Below are 22,511 nucleotides of genomic sequence, written 5' to 3'. Positions count from 1 at the left end.
GACAAAAAGGGGCAGATTTTCAAAGACGTATGCGCGCCAGGCCTATTTTCAAAAGGCCTGGCGGCACGCGTAAAGCCCCAGGATGCGCATATGTCCCGGGGCTTTTCTGAATGGGGGGGCAAGGAGCGGGGCAGATGGTCCGGGGGCGTGGCTGGGTGGTCCGGGGGCGGTCCGGGAGGTATGGCCGAGGACTCCGGCAAAGGGAGGGGAAGGGAACAGGGAAAGTCAGCGGGGCTCTCCGAGGGCTCAGCGTGCGCAATTTGCACTAGTGTGCACTCCTTGCATGTGCCGACCCCTGATTTTATAACAAATGTACGCCTGCGTGTATGTTTTAAAATCTGCCCCAAAATGTCTCCCTTCTGCAGGGACCCTCCACCCACCCCTCTAGAAATTACATAATTGAAGCCTTACCCTCTATGAAGGTAATCCAGGCCTTTGGCCAAAGTGATACTCTTTAAGCCATCTGCTCCTCCACCATTAGAAAATCTCAAAAGCTCTTCCTCCCAGTGGTGCCCTCAATTCTCAAATCCCTTGAAATCTCTTTTACACCTAGAAATTCTTAGGAGTCTCTAGGTGTAAAAGGGGCAGTTGCTCCTGTTACTGTCCTTCAAAATGGGCAAAGAGGAACTTTGGCTCAGCCGGCACTATTTTGAAAAATGTTGCTGGAGGGGCACGAATGACTGAGGATTGCTCCAGCTTCTTTTACATCCAGAATTTCTGAAGGGTAAGGGAGTTACAGGAGCCACTAAGGGATGAGTATATTTGGAATTTTTTGGTGAGAAGGGAGCAAGGTTTTAAAGTCTTGTATGTTTATAAAATGGGCAAAGTATGCATTTTTGTGCATTGGAAGTATTCACACATATTAAAATATACACGCATACTTTTGAAGCAGACATATATGGTATTTTATGCGAAGGGACCCTCAAATTGGGTTATGTCTGGAGGTTTGGTAATTGAAGAGACTTTGGATGAGTGAGCCCTATGGGGTCTCTGTTGACAGATTTGGAAGAAGAAAATAGTATTGGGCTGCAGTACCAGTGAACCGCCATTAGCATAAGAAACAATGTTGACCTATGTTATATATTGGTTAATGAGAATTTTCTCGATACAACTGTTAAGGATTTCTAGTATAGGTTTCTCTTTAAGAGAGCCAGAAAGATGAGAGGGGAGAGGCCAAGGCCTGAGATGGAAGTGGTGTATCCCCCTCCCCCCGCCCTCACCAAGAGGAAATGGCTGGGGACCAGGAGTGGAGAGAGTAGAAGAGAAGAAGGAGGTTTTAGAAGCAGGAGGAATGCTTCAAAGGAGTACCAGAGTGTAGAGGATGCTGGAGAAGTCCTAAAACATTGCTGGATTCAAGGACATGGAATATGGAGGGAAACAGTACCGGGTGGTGTATGGTATATGAGTATCTTGGTTAGAGGGACTCAGAAGAGATTTTGAGAAGATAAAGATGTGAGAGTAATTCAGGAATGAGAGTCACACATTTCTATTGGAAGTGGTTGAAGGAGTAAATGGGAAGTAACTAGAAAATTGGGAAGATAGTAGGAGATGGTATTCTAATTTACTGAACACTGTTTATTTGAGTTGTTGATTGTATCTTAGTTGAGAATCCTGTTGAACCCTGAATTATTTAGCAGTCTTGTTTTGCCCTATATTCTATTGTTTATAGTTGTTGGCTGGAAACCCCAGAAAACAGAAGTTATCTATTTGAATTATATCTTGATGTGGATTGGGATTTGGGGGTCACCATGTCTACCCATAATCCAGGCAGAGATATTGAAGGACAGGGTTCATAGAACGATCTCCCTATCCAGATCAAGAAGAGCAACCTACGCCTCTGCCTCTAGCCCAGGTCCACTTCAACAGCTACATGCCCCAAATTACTAAATCCTGAAAACCTGACAGCCTGACACTTAGCAGTCTTAACAGTGTCAGAGCCTCTCAAAATGTTATATGCCCCATCAGAGAAGGGCGACCAAAATGATAAGGGGCATGGAATGGCTCCCCTATGAGGAAAGGCTAAAGAGGTTAGGGCTGCTCAGCTTGGAGAAGAGATGGCTGAGGGGGGATATGATAGAGGTCTACAAAATCATGAAAGGACTTGAACAGGTTAATGTAAATTGGAGTAGGACTAGGGGGCACTCCATAAAGTTAGTAAGTAGTAGGGATGTGAATCGTTTTAGGACGATTAAAATTATTGTCCGATAATTTTAATATCGTCTTAAACCGTTATGGAACACAATACAATAGAGATTCTAACGATTTATCGTTATAAATCGTTAGAATCGTGAGCCGGCACACTAAAACCCCCTAAAACCCACCCCCGACCCTTTAAATTAAATCCCCCACCCTCCCGAACCCCCCCCCCCCAATGACTTAAATAACCTGCGGGTCCAGCAGCGGTCCGGAACGGGCTCCTGCTACTGAATCTTGTTGTCTTCAGCCGGCGCCATTTTCCAAAATGGCGCCGAAAAATGGCGGCGGCCATAGACGAACACGATTGGACGGCAGGAGGTCCTTCCGGACCCCCGCTGGACTTTTGGCAAGTCTTGTGGGGGTCAGGAGGCCCCCCCCAAGCTGGCCAAAAGTTCCTGGAGGTCCAGCGGGGGTCAGGGAGCGATTTCCCGCCGCGAATCGTTTTCGTACGGAAAATGGCGCCGGCAGGAGATCGACTGCAGGAGGTCGTTCAGCGAGGGTTCCGGTGCCTCGCTGAACGACCTCCTGCAGTCGATCTCCTGCCGGCGCCATTTTCCGTACGAAAACAATTCGCGGCGGGAAATCGCTCCCTGACCCCCGCTGGACCTCCAGGAACTTTTGGCCAGCTTGGGGGGGGCCTCCTGACCCCCACAAGACTTGCCAAAAGTCCAGCGGGGGTCCGGAAGGACCTCCTGCCGTCCAATCGTGTTCGTCTATGGCTGCCGCCATTTTTCGGCGCCATTTTGGAAAATGGCGCCGGCTGAAGACAACAAGATTCAGTAGCAGGAGCCCGTTCCGGACCGCTGCCGTTCCGGACCGCCGCTGGACCCGCAGGTTATTTAAGTCATTTGGGGGGGGTTCGGGAGGGTGGGGGATTTAATTTAAAGGGTCGGGGGTGGGTTTTAGGGGGTTTTAATGTGCCGGTTTTGCGATTTTACGTTTTTTTGATTTTTCACGATTTTTCACAATATTTTACCCCCCCAAACGGCAACAATACGATTCCCTCCCCCTCCCAGCCGAAATCGATCGTTAAGACGATCGAGGACACGATTCACATCCCTAGTAAGTAGCTAATTTAAAACAAATGCATAATTAAGCACTGGAATTCATTGCCAGATGACGTGGTTATGGCAGTTAGGGTAACTGGGTTTAAAAAAAAAGGTTTGGATAAGTTCCTAGAGGAGAAGTCCATAAACTGCTATTAATCAATAAATAGTAGCTTGGGATCTGTTTAATATTTGGGTACTTGCCAGGTACTTGTGACTTGGATTGGCCAATCTTGGACACAGGATGCTGGACTTGATGGACCCTTGGTCTGATCCAGTATGGCATATCTTCTGTTCTTATGAGTTACTTTTATAAACTGTACATCTACCTACTCCTTGATACTCTGTCCTCACTTGGATTTTGGGACTCTGCCCTGTCCTGGATCTCTTCTTACCTTTTTCATTGTACTTTTAGTGTTTCCTCTGGCAGATTCTCCTCTTCTGCCATCTCATTATTAATTGGAGTGCCTCAGAGTTCTATCCTGGGCTCTCTCCTCTTCTCCCTATATACTAATTCCCTTGGTACTCTGATGATTCCCAGATTTACCTCTCCACAGCTGAAGTGTAATCAGAAATCTAGCCCCAGATCTCAGCTTGTATATCTGACATTGCTGTCTGGACGTCCCAACCGCCACCTTAAACTCAACATGGCCACTCATTATCTTTCTCCCGAAGCCCACTTCCCCTCTTCCTCCATTTTCTATTTCTGTAGATAACACAGTCATACTTTTAGTCCCCTCAGCCCATAACCTAGGAATTATCTTTGACTCCTCTCTCGCCTTCTCTATACATATCCAAAACTATATTAAAACTTGCCATTTCTTTCTCTATAACATTGTCAAAATATGTCCCTTCCTTTCTAAACACACTATCAGAACTCTTATACACTCTCTCACCTCCTCCTGTTTAGACTATTGCAACCTGTTCCTCATTGGTTTCCCAGCGAGCCTTCTCTTTCTATTGCAATCTATGCAGGGCAGGTGCAAGATTTTTTGCTGCCCTGTGCGAAAAATTACTGTGCTGATCCCCCCCCCCCCCCCCCCCCCCCCCCCCCCCCCCCCCCCGGATTCATTCAGTGCCTGTCCCGGGCCTATCAAATAAAGCCCAGCTCTGTCCTGAAATCGATATTTTTAAAAACTGACAAGCCCCCCCCCCACCCAGAACCCATGGATAAAGAAGTGTATTAGGTACCCTAGGCAAACCTTAAAGCCTTGCACACACACCACCCCATCCTCCCACACACACACTCCCACACTCTTTACAGACACACACAATTAAATTATGCATTTATAACAAATTTTACATGAAAAAGAACATTCAGGAGTATAGTCTTCTGAGGCAAAAATATCACTTATAACATGCATATTATATTTACATGCACTCCTGTGGTGTCAACCAGAAAACTCTGCAAAAAAAGACACTTGGAGCGCCTATGGAATTAGACTTTTTGTAATGTGTATTGGATGTGAGCTTGGATCTCAGAAAGCCATGAACGAACAGAATTACCATTACAACATAGTAAACCTCCTCCCACACCACAAAAACTCTAACAGCCTTATCTATGAAAAGGCAACACTGCACATATTACACCAGGCCTTAGAGCACCAATTAAACCTCTTATTAGGAAATCAGGCTGCTATAGATTCCTGCTCAGAAATTACATGCTAGCAAAATACCTCACCTCGGTCACATATGCAGAACACAGTGAGACCCTGACCAAATACAGAATAAAGAGATCAGAAAGTATAAATAGAAACGTACTGAGAAGAACTGAACTGGAACCCACAGCAAGCTAGTCTCTATATGTGCAGAGCAACAATGGAAAAATAGAAACATAACCATTCTTCATAAAACATTAAATAAAAACAAGAAATGTAAAACAATCATAATAGTAAAATCATATTCATAAAAAGAATATTTCAAACCAGTTAATGAATAGAATATCGAAAATTTCCCAAACACCAAAAAAAATTTAAAAAATTTGATGAATAAAAAAATCCAATTAAAAATGTTCTATTCCCCCCATCAAAAAAATAAATATTTCAAAAGAGCAGAATCATCAAATCACACCCATTAATTAAAACTAATAAGGATTTAAAAATCTGCTTTCCATACCTGGGATCTGATTTCCAGTCACCTTAAGATTGTCAAGGATTGAGGGAGGTAGGGCCGCACAAATTTTATCTTTTTTCTCACACACATGCACAATAACACTTTCATTCTCTCACACACACTCTCTCTCTCTAACATACACAGGCTGCCTCTCCCTCACCCTCACATACATTATGTGTGTATGTGTGTGTGTGACACATAGGCTCTCACAGGCACACAAATATACACAAGCACACAAGCTCTCACACAGACACTTTCACAGGCACACAGAAGTTCTCACACAGACTCTCACATAGACACACACAGGCTCTCACATAGACACACACACACTGACACACACATAGGATCTCACACATGCACACACACACATGCACACACAAACAGGATCTCAGACACACACAGGCGGTCACTCATTCACACAGACATACAAGCTCACTCACACGCATGGTCTCCTGTTATCATTGGGCCATGGTAGGATGAGCTCCACCATGGTCCTGTGGGCCTCCTGTGCTGTCTTCGAGCTGTGGCGGGATGAGCTCCACCATGGCACCACAGGCCTCCTGCTATTTTTGGACCATATGGCTCACCGATCTTCCTGCTTGGGGGGATTGCGAAGGGAGTAGAAGCTGTGCGCTGGTGTGCATGTGCATACCCAGAAGTTGGGCCTCTCCTTCTGTCACCGTCGCTCTCTTCAGCCGCCGGCTGGTAGGCTCCACTGGTAGACCGCAGCCTCTCCTCCTGTTGCTGGCCTGCCACCTCCCTGGATGTGCCACTGCGTGCAAATAGAAGGTATGCATACCTGGTCGTGCCGGGCCTGAATCTATGCTAAAATCAGCTGTGTGACTTATCTTTCGCTAAAGTCACTACACCCATATAACCCCTCTTCTGAAGACACTGCATTGACAGCCTATCTGTTCCCATATATAGTTCAAGGTCTTCTTAGTCACTTTCAAGTGCCTTTTCTCTACAGCTTCTCACTACCTCTCCTCTCTTATCGCTCTCTACACCCCGTCTCATGCACTCCGCTCATCAGACAAGTCACTTCTATCTATGCCCTTCTCTACCACCAATTCCCGACTCCATGCTTTCCACTTGGCTCCATATGCTTGGAATAGACTTCCTGAACCGTACATCATGCTTCCTCTCTCCCCTTGTTTAAATCCCATCTAACCTACTTTTTTGAGGCTGCTTTTAAATCTTATGCCTAATTGCTTTAAGCCTTATTAATAACTAATTTTTTTTTAATTCTTTATTTATTCAATTTTATCTTTTACAAATTAAGAAAACATGATTTAACAATATAAGAATTTTAAGCAATTGCACTGTAGAAATTTTAACATAAATCATTTAAAATGAAGCCATACCATCAAATTATCATTATTCAATTTGCATTTGAACAAGAGCCATTTTATAAAGAAACTTGAGAACCTAGAGGCAAGTGAAATTCTTTAAGGAGATTTACCGAACACCCCCCCCCCCCCCCGAAATTTACTATCAAAAGGGCTGTAACATAGATTAACGCCAGCTTTCTTAATTTTTAAACCCTCTCCCCATTAGGAGTAATTGGGGAAGAAGTAGTGGGCTGACGGGACTCCACAAATTTTCGAAATTGCTCAAACTGAAAAAATATAAATACCTCTGCGCCTCTTTTTATAATACATTTACACGGGTAACGTAATGCAAAAGAAAAACCTAAGGCAAAGCCTTATTAATAACTAATTTTAACCATTGTCTTATTATATGAAACTCCCCAAGTCTTTTTTGCCCTGTATATCTATCTTGATTAGATTGTAAGCTCTATTGAGCAGGTACTGTCTTATTTGTTGTTTGTATGTATAGCATTGCATACATCGAATAACACCATAGAAAGGTTAAGTAGTAGTAGCAGCTCTTGCCACATAGTTTATAAAATACTAGCATTAATCTCTGCAAGTCCACCTATGTCTTGGATTAACTTTGGAAAGATGCTAAAGAAAGTTGCTAAAATAAAATAAATAAACGCTGAACCACAGATAGGTTTAAAAGTTAGGCTTATACGTTCATATATATTCATATTTGTGCTTATATTTGTAATGCAGGAAAATTTATAAAGGTATGTGCACATATTTTACAGAAATATTTTACAGAAATTCAGGCCGATTTAATAAAAGTGCTGAGCTGCTCCCACTTTCCTAACGCGTGCCCAGCCCCTCTCCTGGGCGTGCGATCGAATATTGAAATGATGGGTTGCGCTGCCAAGGAGGCACTAGGGTCAAATGTGCACCCCTAGCGCCTCCTCGACAGTGGGCACCCAGGAGAGGTCAGCCGTCAGCGGGCTTTTGTTCCTCCAACTTAATATCGCCACAAAATTAAGTCAGAGGAAGTACAGAAAAGTGGTATTTTCTGTTTTTCTGTACAATTTTTTGGGCAGGCGTTAATTTCTGAGGGTAAAAATGTGAAGATCGGGCACACATTATTTTTTTGGATTGAGGGAGAATAGCTAATAGTCTCATCAACATGCATTTGCATGTGATGAGCGCTATTAGTTTCGTGGGGGGTTGGACGCGTGTTTTGGAAGCGCTAATCCCCTTAAGGAATAAGGGGTTGTGGACACGTGTCCAAAATCCACATCCAACCGTGGGTTAAACAGTGCACTTGGCTGAGCGCACTGTATTGGATCAGCCTGATTATAATCAAAACATGCATGTAATAACCCAGAATTATATGCAGAGGCATGCATTTTATCAAGAATGCACTGCTTATGAAAATATTTGTGCACGTACTTGCAAACACCAGTTTGCTGCCACCTTCACCAGTTCACTGAGACCCTCTACCCAGTCCTTTCAGCGCTTTACCCCTACCAATCAAAAGTTATGGACAAAAGACAAGTGAAATTTCACTTCAGTGACTTAGGGGGTCATTTTTTAAAGCTAGCGCATGCGAAAAGGGACGTTTCGCAAGCGAAAAGTCCCTTTTCGCGTGCGTTAGCTAAAAAGGGGCAGAGTCGGGGGCGGTGTCTGCCTCGGAAGAGGAGGAGTTGGGGCGGATGCTGCGAAGACAGTGTGGACGGCGAAAAGGTAAGGAGCCTTTTTGCTGCCCATTTCGCGCCCAGTAGCACCACCTTTTATGATGGCGCTATTGGGTGCGAAAGCCGGCAGCGATCGCCCCGCAGAGGTGCGATCGCTGCCGCTTCACCACCCCCCCTTCCCGCCCCCTGCAACGCGCGATTCACGCCGCCGCGGTGTTTTAGAAAATATAGGCCTTAATTAGCAGGTGTAGATGGGTACCCAGAAATTGGGTAATGTATGTATGAATACCGCTTGTGCACGCACTTCCAAATCCTGCCTCAAAATGCCCTTAAGCCACCTCTTTTTCCCATAACTTTTATGCACATGCATGCCAGGTTTCCAAAATTGCATAATATGCATGTACATGCTACTTATAGTACTTACATGTGTATATGCCGATTTTCTGTGTGGAAATCTTTTGAAAATTAACTCCTAAGTGATTTTAATAGCCCTGTAGAATAAAGCTCAGTTTTTCATCGTGAAACCGAAGGCTCTGCTAAGGTTATTTTAGTCACTTAAAAAATGTCAATACTGCTGAACAGAAGAAAATTAAAGCATTAATTCTGAAACTGGAGCTTCAGCACAAGCATGATTGCTCTAAAAAAAAATGTAAGAAGTATTTGCAGGCTAGAGATAAATTGAAAGTAGCGCAGGAATAGGCTTATTTATCTATTTTATCAAATGTCTTTATTGCCTTTTATGTTTGTGTATCTTTTATTTAGCAAAAGGTAACCCAAGGCGATTTACAAAGAATATAGGACTTATGAGACGATGCCACTAAGAGCATAGCAACAAGATAGGATCCTTGCTAAACAGAGCAGTGTGGAAAAAGGCTACAAATGCTCGAATAGACTAAATGTAAAATAAGAGAGGTACCCACAGAAAGAAAATAAATGGGGGGGGGGGGGGACGGGGGACCTGGGAGGGAACCTTCCTATGCCTAACCCTACCCTTTCTACCTCTTCCCCTCTCCTCTCCTCTCCTCTCCTCTCCTCCACGACCCCTAACCCTTACCTAACTCTTACATTTTTTTATTTTTTACCTCTGGAGCAGCAGTAGATTCCACGCGCTGGCCGGCTGCCGGCGCGCACTTCCCCAGGACAGCATCGAATGTTGCTGTCCTGGCCCATTCCCCGCCCAGGCCCCACCCCCTGCCCATCCCTTCTGAGAGGCCCGGCACTCGTGTGTGTGTATCGGTGGTTACGTGTGCGGCCAGGCCCTTTATAAAATGCACGCAGGGCTCGGCCACGTGCGGAACTGCCGGTATTTGCGCACGTGGCCCTTTGAAAATCAACCTGTTATCCAGGCAGTGGACAAGTTATCCGGCTAATACCAGATAACTTGTCCTGTGTATTCAGCTGGATAAACGTCCTGCCGAATATACTTGCTTAAAGTCACACGTTGCCGGATAACTTAAAAAAAAAAACTAACCGGCTAATCTTCAAAAGATATCAGGTTAAATAAGTAACGCTTTGAAATTTTAAACAAAGAAGAACTAAAAGGGCCCTATGGCCTGATTTCCTTCTTACCTCCCACCCCCCGCTAAATTGTACAGATGCCATCTCAGGCCTTGTACCCTCCAGCCCACATCCACTTCTAAATATAAAAGATGTCCTACAGTCTGCAGCTGGGCCTCCTCCCCTCACAAGCCCCTTCCTTGGATTATAATGTATTGCTGCCACCAGGCCCTCCTAACCCCATCCTCCCACAATCTAAATCTGCTCCCTCTGCATCTTTTTGAGCCCTAAAACTGTGGACAACTTACGCTTCCAGCACAGCTTACGACAGAGGCTGCACTGCACCTCGCCGGGAGTGAGTAAGTTCAAACCCTGCCCCTAGTGGGGATTTTTAACTTTTGGGGAATGGGAGAAGGGTCCGGGGGGGGGGGGGGGGGGATGAGGGGGTGCTGGAGAGCAAATTTAGATTGTGGGGGGAAGAGTTGGTGCTCATTCTTCACCACCAGCCTGGGCATGTCCCTGGTGGTATAATTTAAGTTGTCTTGCTGGTGGAGGCAGGGGGGGGGAGGGATCTTGGAATGAGCCCGCCCCACCAAAACCAGAAGTACACATGTGAAAAAGTACAGGTGTACTAAATTTTCTGAGTACTTCCAAAATTGCGCATGAACTGAAAAGTATGCCATACTTTGGTGGGGGTGTGGATATGCGTATTTTAGAATCTGTGCATATGGATCTGCATATATGAAATAAAATTTGTGCGGATCCATATACTGTATATGTGTATATGGGCCTATGCAGAGTTGTTTGAAAGTTATCCTTCCTGGTTAAGGAAGCCAAGCCTGAAGACAAGCATGTATTATCATAAATTTAATTTGAGAATAATACATAGATTATTCCTGCAACTTTATTTGTTAGTTTTAGCTTGGACCCTGATAGGCATTGGGTTTTGAGATTTTCCTTTAAAGATAAGGTGTGTTGTCAGAAAATATGAAAATGTGTGTTTTTCCAAGAAAATATGGAAGTGTGTGTTTTTTCAGATTGACTCTTTTTCTTCTGTGTACAGAAGAAAAACTAATAGGATTCCTGTCCTCCCTTGGAAATCCATACTGCCAGACAAGATTGTGTACTCCCTTATGTCTGTGCCATGTTTACTATGAGTCTATTCACAGGTCTTCCATATTCTTCTCTTGCCATCCACTGGACCTGTTCTTGCTCTTCTGGGTGCAGTTTTACCATCTGTTCTAGTGGAGCAGTTCCTGGTTTCTTTGGCCCATTGCCTGGGCTCCCTGTAGTGTCTTCCTTAGGCCACTCTCTGGGATAATCCTGGTTGGCCTTGGTCATTACAGGCTCCACTGGTGCTTTGCCAGGCTTCCTTGTAATGCTGTCTTCAGGCCATTCTTTGGAATAATCCTGGTCAGCCTTGGCCAAGCTGACCATCTCTTCTTTTTTTATGTCCCAGTCCTTGTGCTACAGGAAGGTAAAACCCAATCAAATGTCTCACAGGGTTGCTGTGCTTCCTCCGCTTCCAGGCATCCCAAGCCCTTCTCTGGTAGTGGCTCTAGCATAACGAAGGTTTTTCTGGTGCACTCTGTCACATCATCAAACTGGTGACAGATTGACGTCACATAGCACTGATCTGAAGGCCAGCCGGCATTATTGCTAAAAGGATTAGTAGTGGGCCTGGAGTGAATGGACATTGCTCCTACTCCTTATTTCATCATATACCCTACAGAAGTGGTAAGTGGGTGCTGGGGAGATCCCAAGTCCCAGCACATTTCTCTGAGGTAGAAGGAAGGGTCAGAGGGATCCAAAATTAGGGATGTGAATCGTTTTTCAACGATTAAAATTATCGTCCGATAATGTTTATATCGTCTTAAATCGTTATAGAACACGATACAATAGAAATTCTAACGATTTATCGTTAAAAATCGTTAAATCGTGTTAGTGCGCACTAACTCGAGTTAGTGCGCACTAACTCCCCGTTAGTGCGCACTAACTCGATTTAGTGCGCACTAACTGAAAATGATACAAATAAACACTTTCCAGGTCACTGAAGGTCAGTTAGGAATGAATATGTGTTCCTATTGGCTGGCTGCCCTCTTATCTATTGATGTTACCAAGGTTACCACTGAGGTGATGGTTGGGGGGATGGGAAATGGAACTGGAAACTAACGAACACCAACAGAAAATGAAACAAAGTGTTCACACTTCCCAGGTCAGTAAAGGTCACTTAGGAATGAATATGTATGTATGTATTCCTATTGGCTGGCTGTGCTCTTATCTATTGATGTTACCAATATGGTTGGGGGGATGTGAAATGGAAACAGTTGGAAGCTTGACAAAAAAAGTAATGTAATGATCAGCACTCACGTGACTAGAACTTGTTTGTTTATTATTTTTGTTAGCAGGCACCTGAAATGCTAGTGCATGTTGAATTTGCCAATCACTGTGCATTTTAGAAAGGTGGTCCTGGCTGGAACTGTACACAGTTCAAATATATGTAATTGATTGTTGGTAAGTGTATTTTTTAAGTAGCCACACTGGCACCAGTATGTTTACTTTTCCTCCTACTTAACTCACTAGCTCAGCTTTGTAAGAAGGGCTTCTCTGCTTGTGTGTTGTTTTTGTTTGGTGTGAGGAGAGCAGAAACATCAGATCTTTATTCAATCTACTACAGTCATCTCTTACAGTGCCCTATCCCTATTAATACCAGGAGTGTTGTGCTCTTCCTGCACACAGTGCCCTAACCCTGATACCAGTCTGAGACAGCTCCCTCCCTGCATTACTAGTGAGAGGCTGGCTTCACAGACAGGGGGGAGCTGCCTGACCCTCACTCCTGACTTCCCCCATGTCCCAGCTAGTGAATGGTGTGTGGGTGGGGGGGGGGGGAGGATGGTGAAGTCTGAGACAGCTCCCTCCCTGCATTACTAGTGAGAGGCTGGCTTCACAGACAGGGGGGAGCTGCCTGACCCTCACTCCTGACTTCCCCCATGTCCCAGCTAGTGAATGGGGTGTGGGTGAGGGGGGGGGGGTGGATGGTGAAGTCTGAGACAGCTCCCTCCCTGCATTACTAGTGAGAGGCTGGCTTCACAGACAGGGGGGAGCTGCCTGATCCTCACTCCTGACTTCCCCCATGTCCCAGCTAGTGAATGGTGTGTGGGTGAGGGGGGGGGGGAGGATGGTGAAGTCTGAGACAGCTCCCTCCCTGCATTACTAGTGAGAGGCTGGCTTCACAGACAGGGGGGAGCTGCCTGACCCTCACTCCTGACTTCCCCCATGTCCCAGCTAGTGAATGGTGTGTGGGTGAGGGGGGGGGTGGATGGTGAAGTCTGAGACAGCTCCCTCCCTGCATTACTAGTGAGAGGCTGGCTTCACAGACAGGGGGGAGCTGCCTGACCCTCACTCCTGACTTCCCCCATGTCCCAGCTAGTGAATGGTGTGTGGGTGAGGGGGGGGGGGGAGGATGGTGAAGTCTGAGACAGCTCCCTCCCTGCATTACTAGTGAGAGGCTGGCTTCACAGACAGGGGGGAGCTGCCTGACCCTCACTCCTGACTTCCCCCATGTCCCAGCTAGTGAATGGTGTGTGGGTGAGGGGGGGGGGGGAGGATGGTGAAGTCTGAGACAGCTCCCTCCCTGCATTACTAGTGAGAGGCTGGCTTCACAGACAGGGGGGAGCTGCCTGACCCTCACTCCTGACTTCCCCCATGTCCCAGCTAGTGAATGGTGTGTGGGTGAGGGGGGGGGGAGGATGGTGAAGTCTGAGACAGCTCCCTCCCTGCATTACTAGTGAGAGGCTGGCTTCACAGACAGGGGGGAGCTGCCTGTCCCTCACTCCTGACTTCCCCCATGTCCCAGCTAGTGAATGGTGTGTGGGTGAGGGGGGGGGGGTGGATGGTGAAGTCTGAGACAGCTCCCTCCCTGCATTACTAGTGAGAGGCTGGCTTCACAGACAGGGGGAAGCTGCCTGACCCTCACTCCTGACTTCCCCCATGTCCCAGCTAGTGAATGGTGTGTGGGTAAGGGGGGGGGGGAGGATGGTGAAGTCTGAGACAGCTCCCTCCCTGCATTACTAGTGAGAGGCTGGCTTCACAGACAGGGGGGAGCTGCCTGACCCTCCCTCCTCCGGGGTATTGTGATCTTCCTGCACACAGTGCCCTATCCCTGATACCAGGGGTGTTGTGATCTTCCTGCATGCAGTGCCCTATCCCTATTAATACCAGGAGTGTTGTGATCTTCCTGCATGCAGTGCCCTATCCCTATTAATACCAGGAGTGTTGTGATCTTCCTGCATGCAGTGCCCTATCCCTGATATCGGGATGTGTGCAAGAAGATCACAACACCCCCGGTATCAGGAATAGGGCACTGTGTGCAGGAAGATCACAACACCCCTGGTATTAGGGATAGGGCACTGTGTGCAGGAAGATCACAACACTCCTGGTATTAATAGGGATAGGGCACTGTGTGCAGGAAGATCACAATACCCCTGGTATCAGGGTTAGGGCACAAGTTCTAGTCACATTGACTGATCACATTACTTGTTTTGTCAAGCTACCAACTGTTTCCATTTCCCATCCCCCATATACTGTCAGTAGGAAACTTGGTAACATGAATAAATAAGAGGGCAGCCAATAGGAATACATATTCATTCCTAAACTGACCTTAACTGACCTGAAAAGTGTCAAATTGTATCATTTTCAGTTAGTGCGCACTAACTCCCAGTTAGTGCGCACTAACTCCCGTTAGTGCGCACTAACTCGAGTTAGTGCGCACTAATCGGAAAAAAACGATTTTTAACGATTTTTTAACTAAAAAATCGTGCCTAAGACGATTTTCTTGCCCTGCCACACGATTTCTATCGTTAAGACGATATGGAAAACGATTCACATCCCTATCCAAAATGGCCCAAGCTGGTCTTGGCTTAGACCATTTGGGTAGGTTCATACCCTGTGGCTTTCTTTGGATGGTAGGAGGGGGTTCAGCGTGGTCTGGTAAGCCTCAGAAAGCAGTGGGTGTGTGTGTGTGGGGGGGGGGGGGAGGAGCTCAGGGAAGCCAATTTTTATTTAACAAACCAAAAATACTCAAAAAGTCTTGAGTATTTCTGAGCAAGGCTATTTTTGGTTTTGATGTACTATTTGTTTAAAACATAAGAGCATAAGATTTTCCATACTGGGTTTTAAGATTTATTATAGGTCCATCTTGTTTCCAACAGTGGCAAATCCAGGTCACAAGTAGTTGGCAGGGTAGACAGATTCCATGCTGCTTATTCTAGAGATAAGCAGTAGACTTCTGCATCTCCACCTTAATAATGGTTTAATTTATTTATTTAACAGCTTTTCTATACCGATATTAGTGGGCACATCATATCGGTTTACATCAAACAATAGGTGGAAAGTACAATGAACAGGGAGCGGAGCGTGGGACAACAAAAGTCCATAATGGTTTATGGACTTTTCCTCCAGCAACTTGTCCAAACATTTAAAACACAGCTACACCAACAGCTTTCACCACATTTTCTGGCCACAAATTCCAGAGCTTAATTATATGTTGAGTAAAAAAATATTTTCTCTTAGTTTTAAAGGTATAACTTAGTAACTTCATTGTGTGACCCCTGTCTTTGTACTTCTTGAAAGAGTAAACAACCAATTCATGTTTACTCATTCCACTCCACTCATTATTTTATAGATCTCTATCACACTTCACTCAGCTATCTCTTCTCCAAGCTTTAGCCTTTCCTCATAGGGGAATTGTTCCATCCCCGTTATCATTTTCTTTGCCCTTAAACATAGAAACATATAGAAACATAGAAATGACGGCAGAAGAAGACCAAACGGTCCATCCAGTCTGCCCAGCAAGCTTTCACTCCCCCCCCCCCCCCATACTTATCTGTTACTCTTGTCCCTTGTAAGTGACTTTTTTTTGTTCTCTTTCCCTTCAACCCCCGCCATCAATGTAGTTAGCAGTGCTGGAGCTGCATCTAAGTGAAGTATCTAGCTAATTGTTTAGGGTTAGTGACCACTGTCATAGCAAGCTACTCCCACGCATGTTTATCCAGCCTGTGCAACTCAGTCCTTGTTGGTTGTTGTCTGAATATAAATCATCTTTTCATCATTCCCCCTGCTGTTGAGGCAGAGAACTATGCTGGATATCTCTGTACCTTTTCTAATTTTGCTATACTTTTTTGAGATGCAGTGACCAAGATGAGGTCACACCATGGAGTGACACAGAGGCATTATGATATTATCTGTTTATTCTCCATTCCTTTCCTAATAATACCTAGCATACTATTCGCTTTTGTGGCTGCTTCTGCACACTGAGCAAGAGATCTCAACATATTAACAAGGATGTCACCTAGATCCTTTTCCTGAATGGTGACTCCTAATGTGGAACTTTGCATTGTGTAACTATAATTTGGATTACTCTTTCTAAGTCCACATTAAATTTCTTTTGCTATTTGCATGCCCAATATCCCAGTATTTAAAAGTCCTCTTGCAATTTCTCACAATCCTCTTGTGATTTCAACTTTGAATAATTTTGTGTCATCAACATATTTGATCAACTCACTTATTGTTCCCATTTCCAGATGGTGAGCTGGTAGACCCTTGGATTGAGGGAGAGTTGATGCTACCTTTGGGGAGAAGCCCCACAGGTCCCCACCGTTGGTAGGTGAGGCTAGTGGAAAGTAGAGACCCAGTGGGAGCTTTACTACTAGCAGCCCATGCTCCCCTTAGGTTGAGCCCTCAGGTGCTGGGGACGGCTGGACTTAGATGGGGCCTCTGCAGCGATGGAAGTCCGGGTGAAGAAATGAAGCCAGTGCACAGGTCAGAGGCAGGAGCAGGCAGTAGCTCAGGGTCATAGGTCAGTCAACGGTCAAGGCAGGTGGCGTAGCTCTTGGTCAAGATCCAGGCAAGGTTCATGGCAGGTGATATGGCTCGTGGTCAAGGTCCAGTCTGAAGTCAAATCCAAAATCAGTCCGTGGAATGAAGAAGGAGGATAATGAACACAGGAGGCAGGAAGGCAGGAATATTGGATGCAGGAACTCAGGCATGAAAGAATTCAGGAATATAGGAATACAAGAATGCAGGAATGGCAATCCACTACTCTGAGCGATGAGACCTATTGCCAAGGCACTGGAGGGTTGCCTAGGAAGACCTTGTATACTGCAAGGCTGATGATGTCATTGAGGAGGGCTACGGAGCATTTTCCACCGTGAGCCCTTTAAATCTGGAAGAGAGGTGCGTGCGCACGCCTAGAGAGTCTAATGCAGGAGCTGACTGACTCTTGATCACAAGCTTGTTAACCCTTTCAAAATATCTTATATGTCTGTGATGCAAACTTCCTTTTGCTAAATCCATATTGGTTCTGTGACTATCCAGATCATCAGTAATTTTGTTCTTCAGAATAGCTTCCACCATTTTTCCCAGCACTAAATATGGGCATTATATTGGCCACTCTCCCGTCCTGAGGTATTCTGCTTACAAGTACACTCCGCCTCTCCATTCAGCACAATAGCCCACTAATTATCAGTTTTAGATGTGTTATAGAGCAGGGGTCCCAAAACCTCAGCCCACAGGTCAGATTCATCCCGCGATGCTCATTTGGCAGCCCTTTCATGCTTTTTCTTTGTGTTGCCAGATTTGGCTCATGAAGGAATTTTTTTTACCTATCCTGGCAGCAGAAAGGTTGGTGGGGAAAAGATGCACCAAAATTTGCCACAGTGAAGGACGCCACTGCATGTGCATACTTTTGCATAGAAAGACTGGCAAATTTTAAAATGAGCATTTATGAGCATAATGTTGGATTCGTGGACCCTTGAGCCGGCTGGGACAGAAGAAGACTCACCATGGGAAGGCCCACGGTGGATGTCGAAGCTGGGAGGTGGCACTGAGCAGGAGACCAGAGGGATCTTCACTACTGGAAGCGCAAGGTCCCCCCAGGAGGAGCCCATGAGGACCTGAGCCGCTTGGACTTACATGCGGTCTCCTGTGGGCCGATATCTGAAGAGGAGTTCCAGACGATCGAGAAGAGTAGAGCTGAAGCCAGGAGGCCAACTGGAACTTCACCACTGGAAGTCTGTGGTCCCCCCGAGAGGAGCTCGTGAAGACCCGAGCCGCTTGGACTTAGGAGAGGCCTCCTGGAAGAAAGCCAGAGTCAGGAGCCAGTAGTCGGAAGCCAAAGTCGGAAGCCGGCATTAGAAGCCAGTAGCCAGAGAGTGAACCTCGTTGCAAGGCAAAGTATAGGCCTAGCTACAGGGTTTAAATACCCCGGCAGTGTCTGACGTCATCTGAGGGCTGTCCTGGTTCTTCCCGCGCTGGCCCCTTTAAATCTTGAGCCCTCGCACATGCCTGTGCCTATGGGGTGGAGCCAGGCACATCGGATCGGTGGCAGAGGCCAGGATCGGGCCTTGTCGAGCGGAGAGGCGCTTCAGTGGCCCGGGCCGGCCCAAGGTGAGTTGAGGGACCGGGGCATGGCCCAGGACCGTAACACATAACAGTGTTGTGTGTATATAAACGCTCTTGAAAATTATCTCTAGGGAGCCTATCTTTCAAACCTATACATAGTACTGCATTTTCGTGTGTAAGTGGACATGCACTGTTTATAAAATACCAAGTTGTTCTCTGAAAGTAGGCAAATATTTCCAATGCAAGAAAGTGCTTACTTTACTTATTTTATGAACATATACATGCATATAATTTAGGCACAAAATAAAATAGCATGTACGCATAATAACCATGATTTATACGCAGATGCATGTATTTTATAAAGTATATTTGTATACTGTTTTGAAAATATATACTCGAATGCGTACTTGAAATCACCAGTTCACCGCTACCTCTATCAGTTCATTCAGTCCATCTCCAGTTCAACTACGCCTTCTAGCACTTCCAACCTAAAAATTGTAAACAGCAGACAAATCTGATTTTATTTGTGCTAGTCAATTAGCAGGTGTAAAATTATATAAATAAACTGAATTATTTATAAACAAATATCTATTATAAGATAGCAACTACTGGATGTATTTCTTGACTCCCAGACCACCCCAGACCACCCCAGAATGCCCCAGACCACCCCTTTTTTGTAGCAGTGAAATGTGCAAACAAAACCCAAATCATGAGCTTACTTTCTATGTTTATAGAATAGCAAGTATGTGAATACATGCTGCTTATGTGCATATATACTATCTTTCCACGTGGAACCCCTTTGAAAATTTACTCTTAAGGGTTTAACAAGTGGATTATTTTCAGTTGGGCATCAGAGGGAGGACTTCCCTTCAAGGTAAAAACCTACAGAGTTCCTATTAAAAACAACTATCAACAGAGACTCATCTGAAGTTTCTCAGGGAGAATTTAAATTTTCCTACTGAATGAGATCCGTGCCATAGGTGCCAATAAGGGGGAAAAAAACAGGCAGGGCCCATCTCCAAAGAATACCTCTGGTGGGTGGGTTGGTAGAAGAAACCCTAAGGGGCGGATTTTAAAAGGCCCGCGCACATAAATCCTTCCGGATTTATGCGCGCAGGGCCCTCGCGCGCCTATTTTGCATAGGCTGCCGGCGCGCATAAAGCCCCAGGACGCGCGTAAGTCCCGGGGCTTTCGAAAAGGGGCGGGAGGGGCGTGTCCGGGGGCGTTCCCGAAATGACGCAGTGTTTCGGGGGCATGCCCCGGCGTTTTGGGGGCGGACCAGCCCCCGGGACCGGAGGACGGAGCGGGGCTGCCGGCGACGCGCACAAAGTTACGCCTGCTGAAAGCAGGCGTAACTTTGCCGACAAAGGTAAGGGGGGGGGGTTAGATAGGGCCGGGGGGGTGGGTTAGGTAGGGGAAGGGAGGGGAAGGTGGGGGGAGGGTGAAGAAAAACGAAATCGGAGCGGCCTTGGAGGGAACAGGCAGGCTGCGCTGGGCTCGGCGCGTGCAGGTTGCACAAATGTGCACCCCCTTGCGTGCGCTGACCCTGGATTTTATAAGATACGCGTGGCTACGTGCGCATCTTATAAAATCCAGCGTACTTTTGTTCGCGTATTTTTAAAAAATCTGCCCCTAAGTGTTTGCAGTATTTGCATTTAACTGCAAGATTTAGACTGTATCCAATTTTTGTTTTCTGCATGGCTTGCACCCAAATTAAATGCACAGTACACCAAATAATTTACTTGCATCTAAAATTGCCCAATAAAAATAATTTATTTTTCAAAAACCCCAAACTGATGTATTGTGAGATTTTTTTTTTATATTGGGACTTTGTAAAAAGACCTCCTAAGCCTAAGGACATTGAAAGACTTTTGTTCCCTCCCCCCATTGGAAAGAACCCAAAGGAGCATAGGTCACAATTTGGTCCTAGCGGTCCCAAGTGAGCCCCTGTGTGACACTGGTTGGCAAAACAGGGGCTGCACACAAGGTGTATAATAAGGATGAATCTGTCAACATAGGTCTAAAATAGAGCTAATTTGGCTAAGAATAAGAAAAAGCAAGGCTACAAACCCTTGCATGCAGTGGGATAAAACCAGAACTAGATAAGTCCAAGCTGAAAAATTGATCCAATTGGTAACACTAAAGAAACAATGCTGTTATTAATTATTATCCAATTACAGCTGCAAGGACAAAGAAACATGAAGATAAATAGACTTGCCTATGATATTGTAGAAGGAAAAGATAGAACAGTATTTAAGCTTATGACACCCACGATTTCTCTTGGCACTAACCCCCTAAACATATGCACAAAAAGGCCAGCAACTAAATGATAAACTATTATCATAATGTATATGCCTGGAATGATTTGCCTTTCAAATTAAAAAAGGTTTGTGTGCAGTACTGAAGCTCCTAGAACCACTATCAAGCTGAAATCAATAAGCACTTCAAAAGTGATTAGTTAACTGAAACAAAGCAGGCATGACTAGTGTTCAATATCTTTATAAGTAGGAAGAGATACAGGATAATAAAATAATAACCAAAGTCAGATAACACAATGATACTGTCACACTGTGTAGGAGCAGGGAATAGTCAATGTGTTATATGTTATCCCTTACATTTTGTCCTCCTAATGTGTTTGTGATGAGTTCAATATTCATACCACATGGTGAGCAGAAAATGTATCTAGGGAAAGTTACATATGTAACTTGGTCTGGATATTTAGCAGGATGTGCATGCACAAGCCTACTGAATATCCATTGCTAAAGTTACACACTTTATCTGGACAGCGCTGAGCATGCGTGCTCACTGGGTAAAGTTAAGCCCTGTCCCCAGAATGCCTCATTTGTCTCCAGAATGCCTCCATTGATGCCCCTTTTTATGCAGATAAAAAACTGTGCACCAAAAATGTATGTGTTTAGCAGATGAAAATATCCAAAGCTTGGTTTTTGAGTGTGTAAATCAAAATAGTGCTTGCACAGAGGCTTTTAATATTAACTTTGATGTCTTTTAAGAATAAATTATTGCTAAGGTTGAATAAGCAAATTAAAGTTAAATCCAAGAACCCCTTCCAGGCTCTCCCAGCAGCAGCAGAGACACACGTACATGGGGGATAGATAACAGAAACACCATTTATTCCAGAATTGGGGCCTTTGGATTTTGTTTGAACCCCAGTTACTTAAACCATCATGTCATTCTTCATAGCAGAATATACATTTTCATCATGTGGCCTTTTGATTACTGCACTGGGCACTCAGAAACCGCTTTCTGTCCTGCTTACTGCCAGGATGTGAGGGAGGGCACATGGTGGTAGCAGGAGCCTTGATTAACAGTTGGCCAAGTATTTGAAATCCCTACCACCTGTCTTTAGAAAAGAAACATCACAGTGGCAGTCTTCCGGCAGAAGGACACAGACCAGGACGTCTTTCAAACCTCTGTACAACTATATTCTTTGACTAGCTACCAAGAGTTAATTTTTTTTATCACATGTATGACTTGGTGGAATTTAATTTGTAAACCTTGTTGAATGAATTGGATTGCGCGAAATAAAAGATGAAATAAATGAATTAAGAGTCATTGGCATTTGTTGGCATTTAAGAGGCTGTGAATATTTCTTCTAAAGAGGTAACTAGCCCAGACAACCCATGGAGCAGATACTGAATCAAAGTCGCCTTTTCTCTCCAGGACTGCAGAGAGCAATAATAGTACTCCCACAAAATTAAACTGGTGATAAAGCAAAAACATTTCCTTTCACTTCCAAATAAGGGTCTTGGGGGTAATTTTCAAACACGTTTCCATATGTAAAACACTGTTTACGCACAAAATGGAATTTTATAAAATTGCCTACCTAATACGTGAGTAAGCGTACATGCATATATCCTGTTCGCATGTAAGTTTACCCAAACTGTGTGGGGGCATTCCTTGGGCAGAGCGGGGCGGAGGCAGCATTTTCAGTATACATTTTGATTTTAGAAAGAATGCACAGGGAATGTGCTGAGGGTATGGCAGAATTATAAAATTAAATGTTTCGTTTCTGTACCATTTGGTGTATGTAAGGGACAAATGTTCACCAATGGAATATTTGACAATTTTATTATGATTTGTTAATAAAAAGTTTAAAATATAAAAAGTGTGCACAAAAATATACATAGGAAATGTACACACTCCAGAGAACAGATATGACATTTGGTGGGATCATTTTCAAAATGAATGCACGTGACTACGTTCCATCTGAAAACTGGTATAACTTACGCACA

This window comes from Rhinatrema bivittatum, chromosome 8, assembly GCF_901001135.1.
Source record: "Rhinatrema bivittatum chromosome 8, aRhiBiv1.1, whole genome shotgun sequence".
Classification (NCBI taxonomy): Eukaryota; Metazoa; Chordata; class Amphibia; order Gymnophiona; family Rhinatrematidae; genus Rhinatrema; species Rhinatrema bivittatum.
Note: the sequence above shows the minus strand (reverse complement) of the source record.